Source organism: Mustela nivalis, assembly GCF_964662115.1.
Source record: "Mustela nivalis genome assembly, chromosome: 3".
NCBI lineage: Eukaryota > Metazoa > Chordata > Mammalia > Carnivora > Mustelidae > Mustela > Mustela nivalis.
Genome location: NC_139022.1, coordinates 91,934,399 through 91,955,128, shown reverse-complemented (window position 1 = coordinate 91,955,128; position 20,730 = coordinate 91,934,399). Strand labels below are relative to the sequence as shown.

At 34.9% G+C, this 20,730-nt stretch overlaps 1 protein-coding gene across 11 annotated transcripts in view; it reads left to right on the top strand.

Annotated features, from left to right (window-relative positions):
- NDUFAF2 (NADH:ubiquinone oxidoreductase complex assembly factor 2) overlaps positions 1 to 20,730 on the top strand; it is a 357,071-nt gene that overhangs the window by 78,100 nt on the left and 258,241 nt on the right. The window lies entirely within an intron of this gene.

Here is a 20,730-nt window from a genome sequence, read left to right as displayed (position 1 = left end):
CTCGGTGAGGTGTCACCGCGCCGCCCACGCAGCTCTCTCCTCCCGGGATCAAGAGCCCACCCGCTGACGACGCCTCGGCGCTGGTCCCGGCCACTAGGCGATCCAGAAAGGGACAAGTCCGCGGAGGTCTTTAATCAGAGGGCCTCAGGAAGGCAGGGAAGCTGCTTTTCCTCCTCCTGCACCCTTCTTGGCGACCAGGCCGCCTCCGCTTGCTTCTTTCCTGGTATTGACCTTTTTGAGTAGCTATGGCGCTGGCCTCACGCGTCCCCTTCGTCCAACTGTCAGAAGTGGGACTGTGCACACTGTGGAGAAAAGGTTTTATGTTCCCTTTCCCATGAATTTGCGCTTCAAAACCCCGGGGAGCTCACTCTAAGGTCATTGCTCTAATCGTGGTGTTTCCTAGGGTTCATGCAAAGTAGTGGGGTTTGGGGAGTTAGGGGACGTTCCTGTCGCGTAGAAATCACATCACGTAGCAGCCGTTTTAACCTTTTCCATTGTGGCTCCGTCATCTCAGTGTAGATCTCAGGCTTTGGGATCAGAAGGGATTGGGTTAAAATTTCAGCCCTAAAACGTAGTAACTGAGGGAAAATTGACAAGATTTTTGTCCTCCCAAGTCTCAGTCTCCTCACTTGGAAGTTAGAAATGATAATAATAGCAGTTATTGAGAAGCACTAAAGTCTTTCCAATATTATGATCCATTCATTTCCGATAGCTCTAGTCAAAGAATTATTCCTTCCTTCCTTCCTTAGAGCACGTGTAAAGTGTATTCAGTGATTTATCACTCAAAATTGTTCTGCTTAGCCTTTTTCCCTAACTTAATATCTAAGCCTTGTTTCCCATTAAATGAGCTTCTAAATTTTGTCAGGGTCGGGAATATGTCTTTTTTTCTTTTCTTTTTTTTTAAAGTCCACGAAGAACCTAGCAGATTGATGGTGTTTCTTCACAAATTGGGACCAGAAGGAAAGATGTTTCTTTTCCATAAGTTGCCAGTAGCATTAAAAAATATGCAAAATGTCTGTTGCCTTTTTTATTGAAGTATAATTTACATACAGTAACACTTACCCTTTTTGGTGTGTGGTTTTATGATTTTTTTTTAAATGCATAGTCCTTTAACTATCACACAATCAGGATACCGAATGTTCCTTCATTCCCAAAGTTCCCTCTACCCCTTAGTAATTCATTCCCCTACCTGATAACCAGGCATTGGCAACCAGTGATCTGTTATAGGTCCCTACGATTTGCCTTTTCCAGGATATCATATAAATGAAATTATGGAGGAGGTAGTCTTTCCAAGAAAGCTTATTTCAGACAGCGTAATGCAGTTAAGATTGATTCATGTGTCAGTAGTTGTTCCTTTTTATGGCTAAGTAGTAGTTCATTTATGGGTTTACCACACTTTATCCATTCTCCAGGACTTTGGGTTGTTTCTAGATTTTGGTGATTATGAAGAAAGCTTCTATAAACATTCTCAAGTAGGAATTTGTGTGAATCTTTTCCCACTTCTCTTGGGTAAAACCTAGGAGTGAGATTGTTGGGTTGTGTGCATATGTATATAACTTTGTAAGAAACTATCCCACTCTTTTCCACATTGGCTATATCATTTTGCATTCCTGCCAGCAATGTTAAAGAAAATTCTTCTTACACATCCTCACCAGCCCTTTGTATTGTCAGGTTTTTGTTGTTGTTTTTATTGTTATTTTAGCCATTCTATTAATTGCATAGTGGTGTCTCATTGTGGTGTTGATTTTCATTTTCCTAATGACTGAGAATGTTGAGAATCTATTTATGTGCTTATTTGCCATCCCAAGATCTTTGGTGAAGTATCCCTTCAAATCTTTCGACCATTAAAAATAATTTGGATCAACTTCCTTGTATCATTTCAGTGGAAATACGTACAGCATGATTGAAGAAAGATTTAAATTAACAAAATCATGTGTATTCTAAGACAACATAATTTGTGAGTCAAAGGATATGTTGATCTTTAATCTTATGATGATACCAAATGGTTTTCCAAAGTGATTATAAATTTCTACTTCTATCAGCTTGATATTTGGAATTCATGTACTCTTGGCTGGCTGTAAGAAAATGAGGCTTTTATTAATGATATAGGAGAATCATTGTATGCTGCTATATAACATATCTGTGTTACTCCGTTTTTAGATAATTGAAGCCTGTGGCACAGACACATATTACAGTCTGTAAATACTGTCACACATTTCCTAAGCTTTCTGCTATTTATAGGGGGCAATGTCTTTGTTGTAATGCAAGTTTTCAAAAAATGAGTCATCTAACTTATTTCCTTGGTATTAAAGATGGTTTTTTGAATTGAGTTTTTGTGAATTGAATGAATTGTTAAGTATTTAACATCACCATTGAAGAGTATTTAAGAGCTCTTCAGAGGAAATGACTTTTTCTTCTAATTCAGTTAATTAGTGTGGTGCCAGTCATTAAAGAACTACTATACTTTTCACATTAGGATATGATTTAATGAGAGCAAAGATACTTATGCAAATTAAAATAAATCTCTGGAGTATTGTCCAGTCAGCTGAATTTAAGTTTAGAATTGATTGTTGAAATTTTAACTAAAAAAAAAAAAAAAAAAAGAAAAAACCATATTGGCATCTGAGAATAATAAGATTGTGAAGATAACATTTGTTGGAGTTTTTAAGGAAAATTTGTTAATCAACATATTCTTATTATTGAAAGTTTGCTTCTTGTATGGAAGATTACTTAGTAAAAGATTCTACAAATAAACTTTGTCTAGAACTTTCCTTTGATATTGCACGCTTTTAATTTATAGTGCCTCCGAATTTTTATCTGTCTGGTTCCATTTATCTCATGTTTCAAAAGGAGTTCCCTTCCTAAGGTAAATTCTTGTATACTTAATTCTGACCAGGACCTTTTTGAACCTTGTTTTATTATTTTCATCTTTATCTTTTGCACATTTATTAAACATCTGCACCCAGTTACCACTAACAAGTTTATTACTGAAAGATTGTTTTGAGTTGTTAATTTCCTAATAGATGTTGTGAATGTCCAAATTTGGCAAGGAAGGTGAATATCATGCATAATTTGCAAAAAACAAGGCTTGGACTATTGTCTTTGGCTCTGGACACCACACTTTAGGAGAGATGATTGAAAATCTAGAGTGTCCAGACAGGAGTAGTTATGAAAATAAAAATTTCCAGAAATTATATCTATGACTATTAGCTGTGAATTTTGAGGAAATTTATCTTTGAAGATAAGATTTAGGAGTAGCTTTAGATATTTGGAAGATTATTGTATAGAAAACGATTAGGTTAATCTCTGCAGCCCTTTAAATCAGAACTTACCTTTTTTGAAGAAACAACTTTCAGCCTATTAGAGCCATGCTAGAAAAGGAAGAGAGTGCCTAATGTTTAATTATAACTGAGAGAATTTGGGGAGATAAGGAGCTGGATACATTTGATTAGTGCCTTGAGTGATAAATACAATTTCAGAAAGAGTGGTTGAAGAGCATTCCCAGCCAGGGCTAGGAGGGGATAGGAAATATCACAGAAATTAGAAGGTAGTCCCATGCTGGTAGACCTCAGTGGAGAAGAGCTAGAGTAAGCTGTTTTAGTGAGGGGATAGACAGGGTCATATACTAAATGGCCTTGAATACTCTAAGTTTCAAGTTTGTACTTTATTCTCTATCTGGTGGATAGCCATTGAAAAGCTTGCAACATGGTCAGAGCTATTAAATGACTCCGGAAGCCCTGTAGAAGGTGAGTTAAAGGGGAGAGAGGAGCTGAAATACTATTTGGTGGGAGCATTGCTAGATTGACTGTGATTCTGGAAAGAGATCTTAGGAGACTCAAGTTTTGATTTAGCAAAACTTTTAAACTTGTTAATTACTAAGACTGGTGGAAAGGAAAAGATGAAAGGCCAAAGATGATTTTAATTCTGGAGAGCCCTTGGATTGTGATATACAGATTCCTGCAAATAAAGGTTGAAGAGGACAAAAGCAAATAGAGAAGTAGGCTTTAGGGTGGGTTGGTAAAAGAGTAAGTAGAATTTGTTATAATAGGGCAATTGTAGAGTCAGGCAATTGTGTACTTAGATCTGCAGTTCCAAAGATGTTATTAAAATGCAGATTTGGAAGCCACCTTTATGTAGGTGATCCCTAAAACTTTAAGTTTATTTGAATTGAAGGAGGGAGAGAGTAATCCATATAGATGAGATCAGGAGGCAGATAAATAGGAACACTCATTTCAGGGGCTTCCCATTCAAGGAGGAATATATCCACACTACCTGGCTGACATTCACGACCTTTGAGTCCATCCTAAAAGTGATATTTGTTTATAATCTAATCTTTAGATCAATAATTTTGTTAGATCCATAGATATTCATGCTATTAGAACTCAAACCTGAAAGCTTATGTGATTTTTACCAGGGAGCTGAATCAGGTAATAGTTATTTAATTTTCAGCAATCAGAAAAGAAATAAAAATTGATTGAATGAAGCTATTTAGGAGTTGTATCTAGAGTTACTTTTCATGATGCTGAGCTTCATTTGATGTTCCCAAAACAGAATTGGGTGGGGGCGAGACAGGAATAGCAACAGATAGTAATAATAGTGATGCCTTCTTTCAGAATCTGGGTTAAGTGTTTCATCAAACATGGTGAATAGATTTAGTTTTGGAATACATTTTTTAAAACTGTATAAACCCTCACTAGGACTTTTTGCATAGTGGATTGTTTATACTAAGCTACTAGCTGTGATTTTCAAATTGTCTTGTTTTAATAATTATAAAATAAATCTATTCAAGTTCAACATTTTAATAGAAAGTCTTACATTCTAAAGGATTTTTAAAATTTTGTTCTCCACTTTTTAATGAAGCATTATTTGTACACTTATGAGAATTGTGAGCAAAGAAAAATTTGTCCTAAATTTTTCATAAAAACATTTACTGCCCGATTATATCTTGTATACTTTCTAATTTATATGGGTATATTTAGACTCACATGTATTTGGATTATCAGTGTGCCAAACACACTATTTATAATAACATTTCCTGAATTTTATATTTCAATCCTTTGGCTAAAAAAGAGTCCTTTAAATACAGAGTTCTCAAACACCTTTGAGAAGCCAAATTGGAAGAGGTATAGACCAAACTTAAAAGTAGTAATTTTAAATTGAGGTTTGTCGATCTAAAATTGAATTTTATTTAAAATTGAAGGGTATTTTGTATCATTTCCATGTGTTTCCTTTTTTAAAAAAGGATGTTAAAGTAGTTTGATTTTACCTTTTGTTCTACCCAGAGACTCACTTCTGTTTTATTTATCCTTTTATTTATTTTTAACTATTGAATTAAGAAATATTTCAGGCATAAAAAGTAGAGAAAATAAGGGGTACCTGGTTGGCTCAGTTAATTGAGTGTGGAACTCTTGGTTTGGTTTTGGCTTAGGTTTGTGATCTGAGGACCATGAGGTCTAGCCCTGTGTGGAGCTCTGGGCTCAGTGGGGAGTCGTCCTGGGATTTTCTCCCTCTCCTTCCCTTTCTGCCCCTATCCCTGTGCATATTCAGGCTCTCCTCTCTCTCAAATAAATAAATAAACAAAATCTTTAAAAATAAAGGTGGGAACACTTTGGTGGCTCTGTTGGTTAAGCATCTGCATTTTGCTCACATCATGATCCCAGGGTCCTGGGATGGAGCCCTCCATCGGGCTCCTTACTCAGTAGGAGCCTGCTTCTCCCTCTCCCTTAGCCTGCTGGTCCCCCTGCATGTGCTCTTTGGCTCACAAATTCTCTCTCTCAAATAACTCATTAAAATCTAAAAAAAAAAAAAAAAAAAAAGAATAAGTAGAGAAAATGATAAAACAAACCTCCAGGTACCCATCGTTCTCTTTCACAGGTACCAGTTCATGGCTATATTTTATTTTCTCCCTGGTTCTATTCATCTTTCCTCTTATTTTGAAACAAATACTAAATATGTCAGTTTACTTGTAAACCACTTAGATTATGCCTCTGAAACACAAGGCTTCTCTTTTTAAATATGACAGTAATCATCATATCATATAGAAATAAATAATTCCTTAACATGATCAGATATCCTTTTTGTCACATTTCCTTGATTGTCCCTGGTCTTGTTGATTGATTGATTTGTTGACTTATTTTTGCAATTTGTATAAATTTATCTCTGAACAATCTTTGTATTATAATTCCTAATTATAATATATATATAATATATAATTCCTGTTTTTAATTCTCTTGAAATTTGTATGTTCTCTTTTTATGTTGAAATTACCACCCCCCCCCTTTCATACACAGACCCCTGCTTTTTTGGGAGTGGATGTTGAAAAAAAGTAACTTTTTTTATTTAAATGGTGGCAGAATCCATTTATATTTGTTGTAGTGATTTATTTAGCCTTACTTTAGTCATCTTATTTTTTATGCTTTCTGTTGGTTATGTTTTCTAATTCCTGACTACCCCCCTTAGAAGACTTTTGTGACATCTCCCTCATTTTACTTGAAAGTGATTGTACTAAGGGATACCTGTATGAATGCTATGTGCCTGTGGCTTCTCATAGGGCTCTAGTCAAATTTTTCTGGGAGAACTATAGTCGTTACTCAGGATGCTTCACTTTTAGCCCCTGCCAGTAGAAATCTTAAGAATGCCAATAGCAAGTCAGATTTTCTTTTTGACCTTTGACTTTGATTTCAGGCCTGCTGCTTACTTCTTTTTTAAACTTTTTTTTTCCCCCCCTGTGCTCTCAGGCCTGTTGCTCTAAGCTTGGGGTTCTGTCAGAATTTCTTTTTTGGGACCACCAATAGAGATTCTTCCAGTGTGGCTTATATGTCTGCTAGCTCATAAGCCAGTCAGCATTCCTAAATTTGCCTTCCAGCTCATCTTGTACCATTCATTAATTTCTCATGTAACAAATATTTATTCAGCACTGCTTTATACAAAACATACCTGTTTTATGTATTTCAGATCTATTTGCCTATTTTGATGATGTCCTTAGCTATTTGGTTTTTAGCTTCTTCCCCCACTTATATTTTGAAAGGTTAATTAGGTAAACCTAAATCAATGGCTATTTTTTTTTTAAGATTTTTTTTTTAAGATTTTATTTATTTATTTATTTATTTGACAGAGAGAGAGAGAGAGATCACAAGGAGGCAGAGAGGCAGGCAGAGAGAGGAAGGGAAGTAGGCTCTCTGCCAAGCAGAGAGCCCGATATGGGGCTCGATCCCAGGACCCTGAGATCATGACCTGAGCTGAAGGCAGAGGCTTTAACCCACTGAGCCTGTAGGCACCCTAGAGATTTTATTTTTAAGCAATCTCTGCACCCTACTTGGGGCTGGACATACCACCCCAAGATCAAGAGTGGCACACTCCACCAACTAAGCCACCAGCCAGGTACTCCAATCAATGGCCATTTTGTTCTCAATTTAGCGTAGCCTCCAGTCATTTTAGTAATAGTCACATTAATGATAGCTACAATTCATCAAGTGCCAACTCTATTTCATATCTTTACAACTCCCATATAACTTGGGATTATTCTCTTTTTCAACATGAGGTGATTGTTTCATTTCTGAATACTTAAATAAGATTCATGTATACATGCCTGGGTAGAGAGAGTAGGCACTCACAAAACAGCTGTTCAGTGAATTGAGATATTTATGGACCCAGAATTATAAAAACAACAACAAAGCAAAATTTTTAAAACCATGGGAAATGATGAAGTTGTTTTACAAAATCTTAAAACAGGTGATTAAAGAATATATATTTTTCATTTATGATGAATGGCCAAATTATTCTTCATGGTCTAAAATGCTCTCATTAGAAATGAGACTATCTTTTCCATAACTTTCCTAATGCAGTTCCGGTTGGACTTAGCTTCGTCAGTGATCTTCCAAACATAGTTTTATTGCTAGCCTCAAACTTCTATTATGATACCCAGTCTTATTTTTTTCCCTTAAGGGTGAATATATCATCATTTGATAATCCAAAACCTGTAACATCTACTGTTGCATGTAATTACAGAGTTGGCTTGTTTTGATGATGTTGCCTGAACGTGTTTGTATTTAGTATTTAAATATACTAAAAACTGTAATGAATTAGTATTTGGTTAATTTGCTGTTACTAAGAACCAGACAAATCACATGGTCAGAATTATTAAATAAGGTATGTCTTGGTTTTTGAGGGTAATTGGAAGATCATGATACAGCTCTTTTATGTGATAGTCTAATATTTGGGAAATAATGAAAACATTTCAGATTTTTCCAGCAGGTGGCAGCATTGTTAAAATAATTGTAGGGTGCCAGTTTATTAAACATTTTTCTTTGAGCTGATTTGAAGGAAGCATCTTTTCTCTAAAATAATTGGATTGAGAGGCACCTGCATGGCTCAGTGGGTTAAGCATCTTGACTCTTGGTTTCAGCTCAAGTTATAATCTCTGGGTCCTGGAATGGAGCCCTGTGTCTGGCTCTGCACCCAATGGGGAGTCTGTTTGTCCCTCTCCTGCTTCTCTCCTATTCCCACATAAATAAATAGGTAAATCTTAAAAAATAAACAATAAAATGATTGGATTTATATTTTTTCCTCTAAATAAACCCTGTACTACTGCTTTATAAACTGCTAACTCTTAAGACAAGAATTTTAAAATGACACTGGATTTTTCCTCGTCTGTAATGAACAACGATATAAGTAGCAATTATATTCTGAGGAGTTGACCAAAAATTTTTTAAAAATACATAAAATTTTTAGAATAGGAAGAGATATTCTGTATTGAGTTGTTAGAGATCACAATGTAATCATTACCCTGGACATCAGCAAATTGATAGAAAACCCTAAAATGTTTTATGATACTAACTAAAATAAGTTTTTTGTTTAGGGATATCTAGAAGAAGGTGAGCTTACTTTAAAATACCTTGCTGAATATAAAATAATAGTTATAAACTTTTTATATAGGTTGTCTCAGGGTAGTCTGAAGGTTGGATTTTTAATTTTCTGATGTCTGTTTTAATGTATAACTCCTTAATTATGTTTTCTTCTGAGATTATGTCAGTTGCTTACCAAATTCCCTACTTACTATGTGTCTGCATCATTCCATGTACTTGAACACTGAATTAATTGTATTTTGGTGAATGGAAAATACCAACATTTTCCCTGTAGTCCTTGCTTGCATTCCTGTCTCATACCAGTAGAACCACATCTGTGTCATACTTTCATCTACAAGAAGAACAGGATGAAATGTCACACTCCTATATGTCAATCCTTTATACTGGCTTTAAAATGAATGTAAGCATCATTAGTCTTGAATTCTCTTTCCCTGCCAGGGAAATACAGGATTTTTTTCTTTTTCTTTTTTTTTGCCAAAATGGAAACTAATAAAGATAGAGTGACTAGACTATATTATATCTGTTTCTAAGTGAGGCTGAAAATACACAAGAGAAAGAATCATTTGTCCTCTTTTGCTTTGAAGATTTTGTGATTGCTTTACATTAAGAATAATAATGGCAATAACAATATTAATATTTTTTTAAGATTTTATTTATTTATTTGACAGAGAGAAATCACAAGCAGGCAGAGGCAGGCAGAGAGAGGAGGAAGCAGACTCCCCGCTGAGCAGAGAACCCGATGCGGGACTTAATCCCAGGACCCTGAGATCATGACCCGAGCCGAAGACTGAGCCACCCAGGCGCCCAACAATATTAATATTAAATACTATGGATTAGGCACTATTCCTAGCACTTGTTATGATTCACTGTAGTGGTGGAAGAATTACAACAAATAAGGAAAATAATATATCTTTTGTTGCTTTGTCAAGGTTAGCAATGAATTCCATTTGTTTTAACATATTTGTGCAAAACCCAGTTTCTCTCTGTCAGTATAAATCAGACAGAACTGTTAACTTTTCTTATTGAGGCCTTTCCCTTTTAGGAGTACTACTTACTTCATCAATTCATTTCAGCTGCTATTTTAAAACTTTCTAAGTGTTTTTCTACAAGAATTAAAAAATTGAGTTGACATGCTTTTGAGAGTTGAAATTGAATGGGATTGGATAGAGAATTCTCTTCAGAATCATAGTACAGACTTCATTATATAATTGTTAGAATAAATTTCCATTTTTAAAAATGACTTAGGAATATATATAATTTTTTAAAATTAGTTCTGTAATTTTAACATAGAAGAAGCTATTTCTTTCATCTTTATTGCCTTGGAGGTGACTGGTACCTCCATCTTGTGGTCCAAATGACAAATTGCACCCTTTGCAGAGATTCTAATTAAACTTTTTCCACCCTCTCAGCTGAATATATCATTTAAAGTTATTTATTTTCTGTGCTTTGTTTATTAAAAGCATAACTTTTTTTCAAGCTTTTATTTAAATTCCAGTTAGTTAACAGATAGTGTAATACTGGTTTCAGAAGTAGAATTTAGTGATTACAGTTAAAAAACAGTGCTTATCACAACCAGTGCCCTCTGTAACACTCATCACCCACCTCCCCTTTAGCAACCTTCAGTTCATTCTCTATAGTTAGGAGTGTCATGGTTTGTCTCCCTCTCTATCTTATTTTATTTTTCTTTCCCTTCCCCTATATTCATCTGTTTTGTTTCTTAAATTCCAAATATGAGTGAGATCATATGGTATTTATCTTTTTCTGGTGGACTTAATTCACTTAGCATAATTCTCTCTAGCTCCATTTATAACATTGCAAATGGCAAGATTTCATTCTTTTTTATGGCTCAGTTATATTCCTGTGTGTGTGTGTGTGTGTGTGTGTGTACACACCACATCTTCTTTATCCATTCATCAGTAGATGGATATTTGGGATCTTTCCATAATTTGGCTATTGTTGATAATGCTGCTATAGACATTAGGGTGCATGTATCCCTTCAAATTAGTGTTTTTATATCCTTTGGCTAAATACCTAGTAGTGCAATTGCTGAGTCATTAGATAGTTCTACTTTTAACTTTTTGAGGAACCTCCATGCTGTTTTCCAGAGTGGCTGCACCAGTTTGCAGTCCCACCAACAGTGTAAGAGGATTCTCCTTTCTCTGCATCCTTACCAACATCTGTTGTTTCCCATGTTGCTAATTTTAGCCATTCTGACAGATGTGAGATAGTATCTCATTGTAGTTTTGATTTGTATTTCCCCGATGGGGAGTGATGTTGAGCAACATTTCACGTGTCTGTTAGCCATCTGGAAAAATTTTTCTTTGGAAAAATGTCTACACATCTCTTCTACCTATTTTTTAACTGGATTATTTGTTTTTTGGGTGTTGAGTTTGCTATGTGCTTTATAGATTTTTGGATATAAACCTTTTATCAGATATGCCATTTGCAAATATCTTCTCCCATTCCAAAGGTTGCCTTCTAGTTTTGTTGACTGTTTCCTTACCTGTCCAAAAGCTTCTTATCTTGATACAGTTCCAGTAGTTCATTTTCACTTTTATTTCCTTTGGTTCTGGAGATGTATTTAGTAAGAAGTTGCTACAGCCAATGTCAAAGAGGTTACTGCCTGTGTTCTCCTCCAGGATTTTAGTGGCTTCCTCTCTCAAATTTAGGTCTTTCATCCGTTTTGAACTTATTTTTGTGAGTCATGTAAGAAAGTAGTCCAGTTTCATTCTTTTGCATGATGCTGTCCAGTTTTTTCAACACCATTTGTTAAAGAGATTGTCTTTTCTCCATTGAATATTCTTTCCTGCTTTGTCAAAGATTAGTTGACCATATAATTGTGGGTTCATTTCTGGGTTTTCTAGTCTGTACTGTTGATCTATATGTCTGTTTTTCTTTTTTCTTTTTCTTTTTTTTTTTTTTTAAAGATTTTATTTATTTATTTGACAGAGAGAAATTACAAGTACACTGAGAGGCAGGCAGAGAGAGAGAGAAGGAAGCAGGCTCCCTGCTGAGCAGAGAGCCCGATGCGGGACTCGATCCCAGGACCCTGAGATCATGACCTGAGCCGAAGGCAGCGGCTTAACCCACTGAGCCACCCAGGCGCCCCTATATGTCTCTTTTTCTGCCAGTACCATACTGTCTTGATCACTACCACTTTGTAATATAACTTGAAGTCAGGAATCATGATGCCTCCAACTTTGCTTTTCTTTTTCAAGATTGCTTTGGCTAGTCAGGGTCTTTTGTGGTTCCATACAAATTATGGAATTATTATTTGTTCTGGCTCTGTGAAAAATGCTGGTATTATTTTGATAGGGATTGCATTGAATGTATAAATTATTTTGGGTATTATAGACGTTCTAACAATATTTGTTCTTCTAATCCATGAGCATAGAATGTTTTTCCATTTGTTTATGTCATCTTCAATTATTTTCATAAGTGTTTTATGGTTTTCAGAGTACAGATATTTTGCCTCTTTGGATAGGCTTATTTCTAGGTCTTGTACTGGTTTTGGTGCAGTTGTAAATGGAATTGATTCCTGATCTCTAGTTCTGCTTCTTTATATTGGTGTACAGAAATGCCACCGATTTATGTACATTGATTTCGTATCCTGCAACCTTACTGAATTTGTGTATTGGTTCTAGTAATTTTTTGGTGGAGTCTTTCAAGTTTTCTATATAGAGTATCATGCCTTCTGCTAAGAGTGAAAGTTTGACTTTTTCCTTGCTGATTTGAATGTGTTTTATTTCTTTATGTTTTCTGGTTGCTGAGGCTAAGACTTCCAGTACAATGTTAAATAACAGTGGTGAGAGTGGACATTCCTGACTTGTTCCTGACCGTAGAGGAAAAACCCTTAGTTTTTACCCATTGAAATGATATTAGCTGTGGGTTTTCCATATATGGCCTTTATGATGTTGAGGTATGTTACCTCTATCCCTACTTTGTTCAGGGTTTTTTATCATGAATTGATATTGTACTTTGTCAAATGCTTTTTCTTCATCTATTGAGAGCATCATATGGTTCTTATTCTTCTTTTATTAATGTAGTATATCATGTTGATTGATTTGCAAATATTGAATCACCCTTGCAACCCAGGAATAAATCCCATTTGATCGTGGTGAATAATTCTTTTAATATACTGTTGTGTTTGACTTGCTAGTATTTTGTTGAAAATTTTTGCATCCATGGTCATCTCGGATGTTGGCTTATAGTTCTCTTTTTTAATGGAGACTTTGGTTTTGGAATCAGGGTAATGCTGACCTCATAGAATGAGTTTAGATGGTTTCCTTCTATTTCTATTTTTTGGAATAGTTTGAGAAAAATCAGTATTAACTCTTCGTTAAATGTTTGATAGAATTCCCCTGTGAGGTCATTTGGCCCTGGACTTTGGTTTGTTGGGAGAGTTTTTATTTTCTTTGCTAGTTATCAGTGTTCAAGTTTTCTATTCTCGTTTCAGTTTTGGTAGTTTAGATATTTCTAGAAATTATCCATTTTCTTCCAGATTGTCCCAATTTGTTGGTATATAATTTTTCATAATATTCCTTTATAATTTTTTGTATTTCTGTGATGTTGGTTATTTTTCCCCTCTCATTTGTGATTTTATTTATATGGGTCCTTTTTGCTTTTTGATTAGTCTGGATAGGGGTTTACCAGTTGTATTAATTTTTTTACACAAGAACCAGCTCCTGGTTTTGTTCATCTGTTCTACTGTTTTTTTTAGTTTCTGTATCATTTATTTCTGTTCTAATCTTTATTACTTCCCTTTTGCTGGCCTTAGGCTTTTATTCTAATTTTTCTAGCTCCTTTAGGTGTAAGGTTACATCGTTTATTTGAGATATTTTTTGCTACTTGAGGTAGGCCTGTATTGCTATATACTTCCCTCTTTGGACTGCTTTTGCTGCATCTCAAAAGTTTTGGACCATTGTCTTTTCATTTTCATTTGTTTCCGTGTATTTTTTTATTTCTTTAATTTTCTGGCTGACCCATTCATTCTGTAGTAGCATGTTCTTTATTTATTTTTTTTTTAAGCATGTTCTTTAACTTCCATGTATTTGTGAGCTTTCCAAATTTTTTCTTATGGTTGACTACAGGTTTAATAGCTTTGTGGTCATAAAATATGCATGCGATGATCTCAATCTTTTTGTACTTGTTGAGGCCTGATTTGTGACCGAGTATGTGATCTATTCTGGAGAATGTCCCATGGGTACTTGAAAAGAATGTATTGTGCTGTTTAAGGATGAAATGTTCTGAATATATTTGTTAAGTCCATGTGGTCTAGTGTGTCATTCAAAGCCATTGTTTCCTTGTTGATTTTTTTGCTCAGATAATCTGTCCATTGATGTTATTGTGGTGTTGAAGTCCCCTACTATTATTGTATTATTATCAGTAAGTTCCTAAAAGCATAACTCTTATTAAACAGGTATTGATCCAGTCTTCCCTCTAGGGCTTTGCCCTGAAAAATATTTTCTCTCCTCTACACATGTTTTCCATCTTTCTCTTTATTTTCTTTTCACTGTTAAGAAGGGCAGAAGGCACTCAAAAGAGACCACTTGAAGTGACCTGTTTTAAGAATGAAGTGTTGTAGGGCCACCTGGGTGGCTCAGTGGTTAAAGCCTCTGCCTTTGGCTCAGGTCATGATCCCAGGGTCCTGGGATCGAGCCCCTCATCGGGCTCTCTGCTCAGCAGTGAGTCTGCCACCTCCTCCTCTCTCTCTCTCTCTCTCTCTCTGCCTGCCTCTCTGCCTACTTGTGATCTGTCTGTCAAATAAATAAATAAAAATCTAAAAAAAATAAATAAGAATGAAGTGTTGTAGAAAAAGAGCTCTTGTGATGGTGATGGTGGTAGTGTATATAGGTGTGGGGAAAATTTGATTAGCCCTTTATGTTGAAAAACGAAACCTAAAATCTTCTGCAAAATTTACTATATAATTTCAGCTGTAAGCTAATTAATGGAATTGATAATTCATCAAATACTGATTTTTAACAAGGTTTTTCTGACAATACTCTAATAGCACATTATGATATACTTCATTTCACATTTGTCTCTCCCAGAGGGATTAAGAAAAGTATTCTTTTTGCAAAATTTGAGGTCTTAATCAAATTTTCTAATGGATTTTTATTAATCTTTGATTAATATTCATTATCTTTTGAATCACCTTTCATGTTTTAGTCCTTATTAGTGTATCTCAGCTACCTCAATTAGAAATTAGTTATTTTTTTGTGATTTTACCTTACTTTCATAGATTTCATGAAGCTGTTTCAAGATTTGCAGTTTTACTTTGCATTCAACTAATGCCATATTTGTAAACATGGGAAAATTAGAGAAATCAACATATTTGAGGTCTTAATCAAATTTTCTAATGGATTTTTATTAAAAAAAAATCCTCTTTACTTAAAGAGGTTGCCTCGGAGAGTGAGTAGAAATTAAAATATTGAGTAGATATTTAAAAATGAACCAATGAGATCATATGATAATTGTCTTTCTCTGATTGACTGATGTGAGGAATTTGAGAAATAAGACAGAGGATTACGGGGGAAGGGAGGGAAAAATGAAACAAGATGAAACCAGAGAAGGGGACAAACCATAAGAGACTGTTAATCTCAGCAGATGAACTGAGGGTTGCTGGAATGGAGGTGGGTGGGAAGGATGGGGTGGCTGGGCGATGGACATTGGGGAGGGTACATGCTATGGTGAGAACTGTGAATTGTCTAAGACTGATGAAACCCTGAAACAAATAATACATTATATATTAATTTAAAAAGTAAACCAGTATTATAAGTTTATATAGTGAGTATTTTTATTTATGTTGAAACTGTTGCTTTCCTGCATATACTAGAAGCTGCAGTTATTCTATTAATTAATATGTAATCAGTGAGGAACTCTGGGACTTAAATACTTCTGCATTTTTGCTTTCCACTCACAGGCAAGATTTTTGAAAATATAGTCAGTGGACTTCTTGTAACTAATCTAGAATTCAGTGTTCTCTAAGTATTTAACTTTGTACTTTCTTCCCCCCACCATGTTATAGGTGATCACTTTTGTAGCTGTTTTGTAGCCGTTTCCCTGATTCTTTGTTCTTCTGGACAGTGTCCAGATTGTATCAGGTATTCAGGAAATCAAGTTTATCCATTAGACTGACAGTTATTGAATACCTACTGTGGTAGGCACAAGTTCTAGCCTTTAGAGATATATCACTAAATTGAATACTAAAAAATCCGTTCCTTTGATTTTACATTGTAGTTAAGGGCATTAGTTGACAAAAACATATATAATGAGCAAATTACATAATTGTTCTAATGTGGTAAGTGCCTAGGGAAAAAAAAAAAAGTAAATTAGAGCAAAGGAATCAGGAGTACTGGAGGTAGGGTGTGGGTTGAAATTTTAAATGGAATGGTTAGGTACTTTATTGAGAAGGTAACATTTCTTTTTAAGATTTTATTTTTATTTATTTGAGAGAGAGAACACAGTATCACAGAGGGAGAGGGAGAAACAGACTGCCCGCTGAGCAGAGAGCCCCTTCAGGAGGCTTGATCCCAGGACCCCAAGATCATGGCACAAGCCAAAGCAGACGCTTAACCAACTGAGCCACCCAGGAGCCCCATGAGAAAGTAACATATTAACAAAACACTTGATTGGAGGGAGTGAGGAAGGTAGCCAAGTGGCTATCTGTAGCAGCAGCATACTGGTCAGACGGAGTAGCAGTGTAGATTAGCTTCTACTCTGAATGAAGTGGGGGGAGGGGTTTATCTGCAGCACTTAATGTTGGTACCTAACATAGACTAGATATTTCATTAATGTCTGGTAAATTGAAGGAAATAGACTCTACACGGGTAGACTTTGGCTTACCTTATCTCGTTTCCTTTCTCGCACTGCTTCTGCTGTTTCTCTCTTAAGCAGCAGCAGAATAAAGAGAAATGTCCCTTTGAGAGTATAAAAGCCCTTGAGATGATTTCACTTTAAATCTAAAAGATTTCCTTGTCATTTTACCTCTAAAATTTGATTTTCTTTTTTTAAGATGTTATTTCTGAGGCCTCCCTTTTGGCATCTGAAGTGAACCTACATTTAGTGACTGTTCTCAGCAATGCCTCTTTTTTTTTTTCTCTTCTTTTCTGTTTTATTGGGAAATCAGATATATTGTTCTAAGCCTCTCTGCTGTATCTGGGGAGGCAAATGGTTTAAGAGGAGGAGAAATGGACAATATATCAAACCTAGGACCTCTTTCTGCCACTTTCATCCTTCTTTTTAATAGTTATTGAATATTATCTGTGTGCTAGCTGTATGTGCATCATTTTTAAATTAATGGACTTTATTTTTTAGAAATACCATTTTCACAAACCACTGAATAAAATATTTTGAGTACTTTAGTTAATGATCAAGATCACAATAAATAAAATATAAATACAGGCATTTTTTAAAATTGAAAATACTTTCTCCAAAATCTTGGAGATCAGTATATATTGTGACTGAAGGTCAAAAGTAAAATTATGAGCTATTGAGAAAATAGTGTAGAAATGGAGTATTTGAATTTTATGTACAGTTCAGCTTTTAAAAAATAATCAAGTTTCATCAAAGCTGAAATACATGCAAAACAATTCAAATCTATAGTAAAACATATACAGATACATATGTGCTTTTATTAAGCAGATTTTCTCGGGTAATTATAGTTTGTTAATTACATGAATTATGGACTAACGCCATTCAAATGATATTTAGAATACTTCATAAGTAGGCATTTATCTCACATGTATTTTCTGTATTTCCCAAAGTACTCTTGCCCTCATGACTAATTTTGACCACTCAACAATCTGTACAAAACAGTGGTTGCTGGCAAAATAATGTACTCATCTCTAAACCCATTTTTATTGGAGATACCTTATATTTTTCCTTCATGACCCTTACATAAGTGTCCCCCCCCCACTGAATCTTAGGTTCACTTGCTTGATCTCTAAGTTTTCCACATGAAAGCATTGACTTTGCATTTGTAGTTTTCCAAAGAGCAATTTTTGAAAAAATATAGCATTAAAATAAATGAAGTAAAAATCTAGCCTAATTTATGTTAAAAAGTATTTTTAATTTAAATAATTCCTGGATTTTCTTTCATTTCTTTGTTAAACACTGAAAGTCACTCGGGTAGGAAATTGGAGTTAAAATGTTTTTTGTTTTTTTTAAGATTTTATTTATTTATTTGACAGAGAGATCACAAGTAGGCAGAGAAGCAGGCAGAGAGAGGAAGGAAAGCAGGCTCCCTGCTGAGCAGAGTGCCCGATATGGGGCTTGATCCCAGGACCCTGAGATCATGACCTGAGCTGAAGGCAGAGGCTTAACCCACTGAGCCACCCAGGCTCAGTTAAAATGTTTTGATTCTGATTTTATTGTGTCATCAAACCACATGAGCAGGGACACCTAGGTGGCTCATTGGGTTAAAGCTTCTGCCTTCGGCTTGGGTCATGGTCCCAGGGTCCTGGGATCAAGCCCCACGTTGGTCTCTCTGTTCAGCGGGCAGCCTGCTTCCCCTCACCCCCCTTCCTGCCTACTTGTCTACTTGTCTAGTCTGTCTACTTATGATCTCTGTCAAATAAATAAATAAAATCTTAAAAAAAAAAACCCGCATGAACCCCTTAAGTAAGAAACATAAAGAAATCATTAAGTCATTTAAATTTTTAACCTTGTTTGTGTCTATGTGTGTATGTGTGTCTAACTTTAAGACACAGTTATTTCCTTCCAGATATAAATTGTAAACAAGGGCCTTTTCAATGGCTACTTTTATTCATTTATGGATGAAGCAACTGGGGTCTGAAATATTGTTACTGGCCCACAGCTCCTAAGACCTCAAGCTGTATTTTTCCAAAGTAGTTTAACAAAAATGATCCCTAAACTGATTTTGTAGTTTGGTAACTTTTTACCAAAATACTTACTGTCCAATTAAACTTTTTTTAGTGCCAGCATGTATGTATGTGTGTGTGTGTGTGTGTGTGTATATATATATATTTATATTTATAAAACATATTTATATGTGAAATATAAATCTATATAAATTTATATTGTATATACACATGTGCACATACTCCACATGTCTGCAAATTTACAGCTTTTTATCCTTCTTTTGAAAATAATCTCTTATTTATCAGAACCAAGTCAAGCTTCACAGCTAGTTCACGAAACTATGAAAGCAGCAAGGTTTTATAATGGAAGCATAGCCCAATACTGTGTTAACTGTGTGGCACATGTTCATCAGCACAAAGGATTGGTGATTGCAGTTTAGTTTCCTATCAGTCTCTTTGAAACTCATCAAAAAGTGTGTATGGCCCTGTTGAACAGTATTTCTATAACCATGTGTGACTTTACTAGGGTGTTTTCATTTAGGCAGGATAGCCAAATGAGGACAGTAACTGAAACATTGGAAATACTGTACAAACAATTGGTTAAACTGTAAGAAAAGGAAATGGTCAAAGCCAGTGTCAGATTTTTGTCAGCTATATAACCACTTGTCTAGTTCAAATTCTGCCTGATGAAAAGGCTGCCCACATTGGTGTTAAAAAACTTAATTGAGCTCTATTTGGCTAACTTACTTTTGATTCATAAGCTTGATGATAAATCTTGACAACCTGTTGATATGACATTAGAGTTTAATTGGAAAATAAAAGAAATAAGCACATTTATTTAAAACTAATAAGATTTTATTTTTTCTTTTTAGAATTATTTTAATGGACACCATTTTATACCCATTAGTAAACAAAATCTTTTCAGAATCTCCTTTTTCATTCTTACCTTTATTGTTCTTGGTTTCCTTCCTCCTTATATTTTTTTAATTGGATGCTTATACAAGAACAAAATTTTGAAAATGTCTAAAATAGCAGCCTCTAAATTAGGTATTAGCCTCTTGGAGAAAGGTTTATTTTTGGGCGACCTGCCAAGTGTCCTGCTAAATTACTGGCAACCGAGTACTTAATGTGACTTTCAGTCAATAAATGGCACCCATCTGTATATTTTCTTTTTTTGGAATATAAAATTGTCAAATTTTTTAACTCTAAGACCGTCAAGAATGAGTCTGGGTCAGTTTAGGAGCCAGCAGAATTAAATGTGTAGCTATTGCTTAATTTGTCAGAGAGATATTCAGGAACATTTTGGGCAACTATAAACTTGAATGAGTGAATAAATAAACCAACAAATCTAAAGCGTTAATTTTAATAACAGCAATTGTAATCGTTAACATTTAACTGTGTCCTTTAAGAAACTGATACTGAAGGAACAAAAAAAATTAAATGATCAATTTTTAGAATTTCTAATGTGTATCATTTTGGGTAATTTTTCTTATGATATCTGTTTTCTGGGAATAATGAAATAAGATATGTGAAACCTCCAAATAAATTGTTTTAGCAATAAGAAAATCATTGCTGTTTTGGAACTTCTAGTAGCTTGGTGACCTTTTAAAAAATGTTCCTTTTGTTTAATAAATATGTGGAGTAGAATAAAACATTTTATTTTTTCTCAATATGCTGAAAATATATTTCTGTCCTATGAATAGACCTGAATGTTGGAAACCAGAGACTTCACAGAGCTTTGCTATGAATGAGTGAACCATAAAAATGTAACAGAGGTTTGAGTCATGGGCTCCCTCCAAGGTAAAGGATCCTGTGACTCAAACCTAATCTCTGTGATCTTCCTTTCTCTCTGCAAAGATCCCATGTCTCTTTCCTTCTAACAGTATTCCACAGAACAGGTTATACCCTTCTCTGGCTTCCTTTCCATAGCCTGACCTAGCAAACCTTCATAAGTCCCTTAATTTACTCTTTTGGCTAGATAATTTATTGTTAAGATGGGATTTTCAGTATTATATTCAGATATTTATGATTTAAAATTTCAAGTG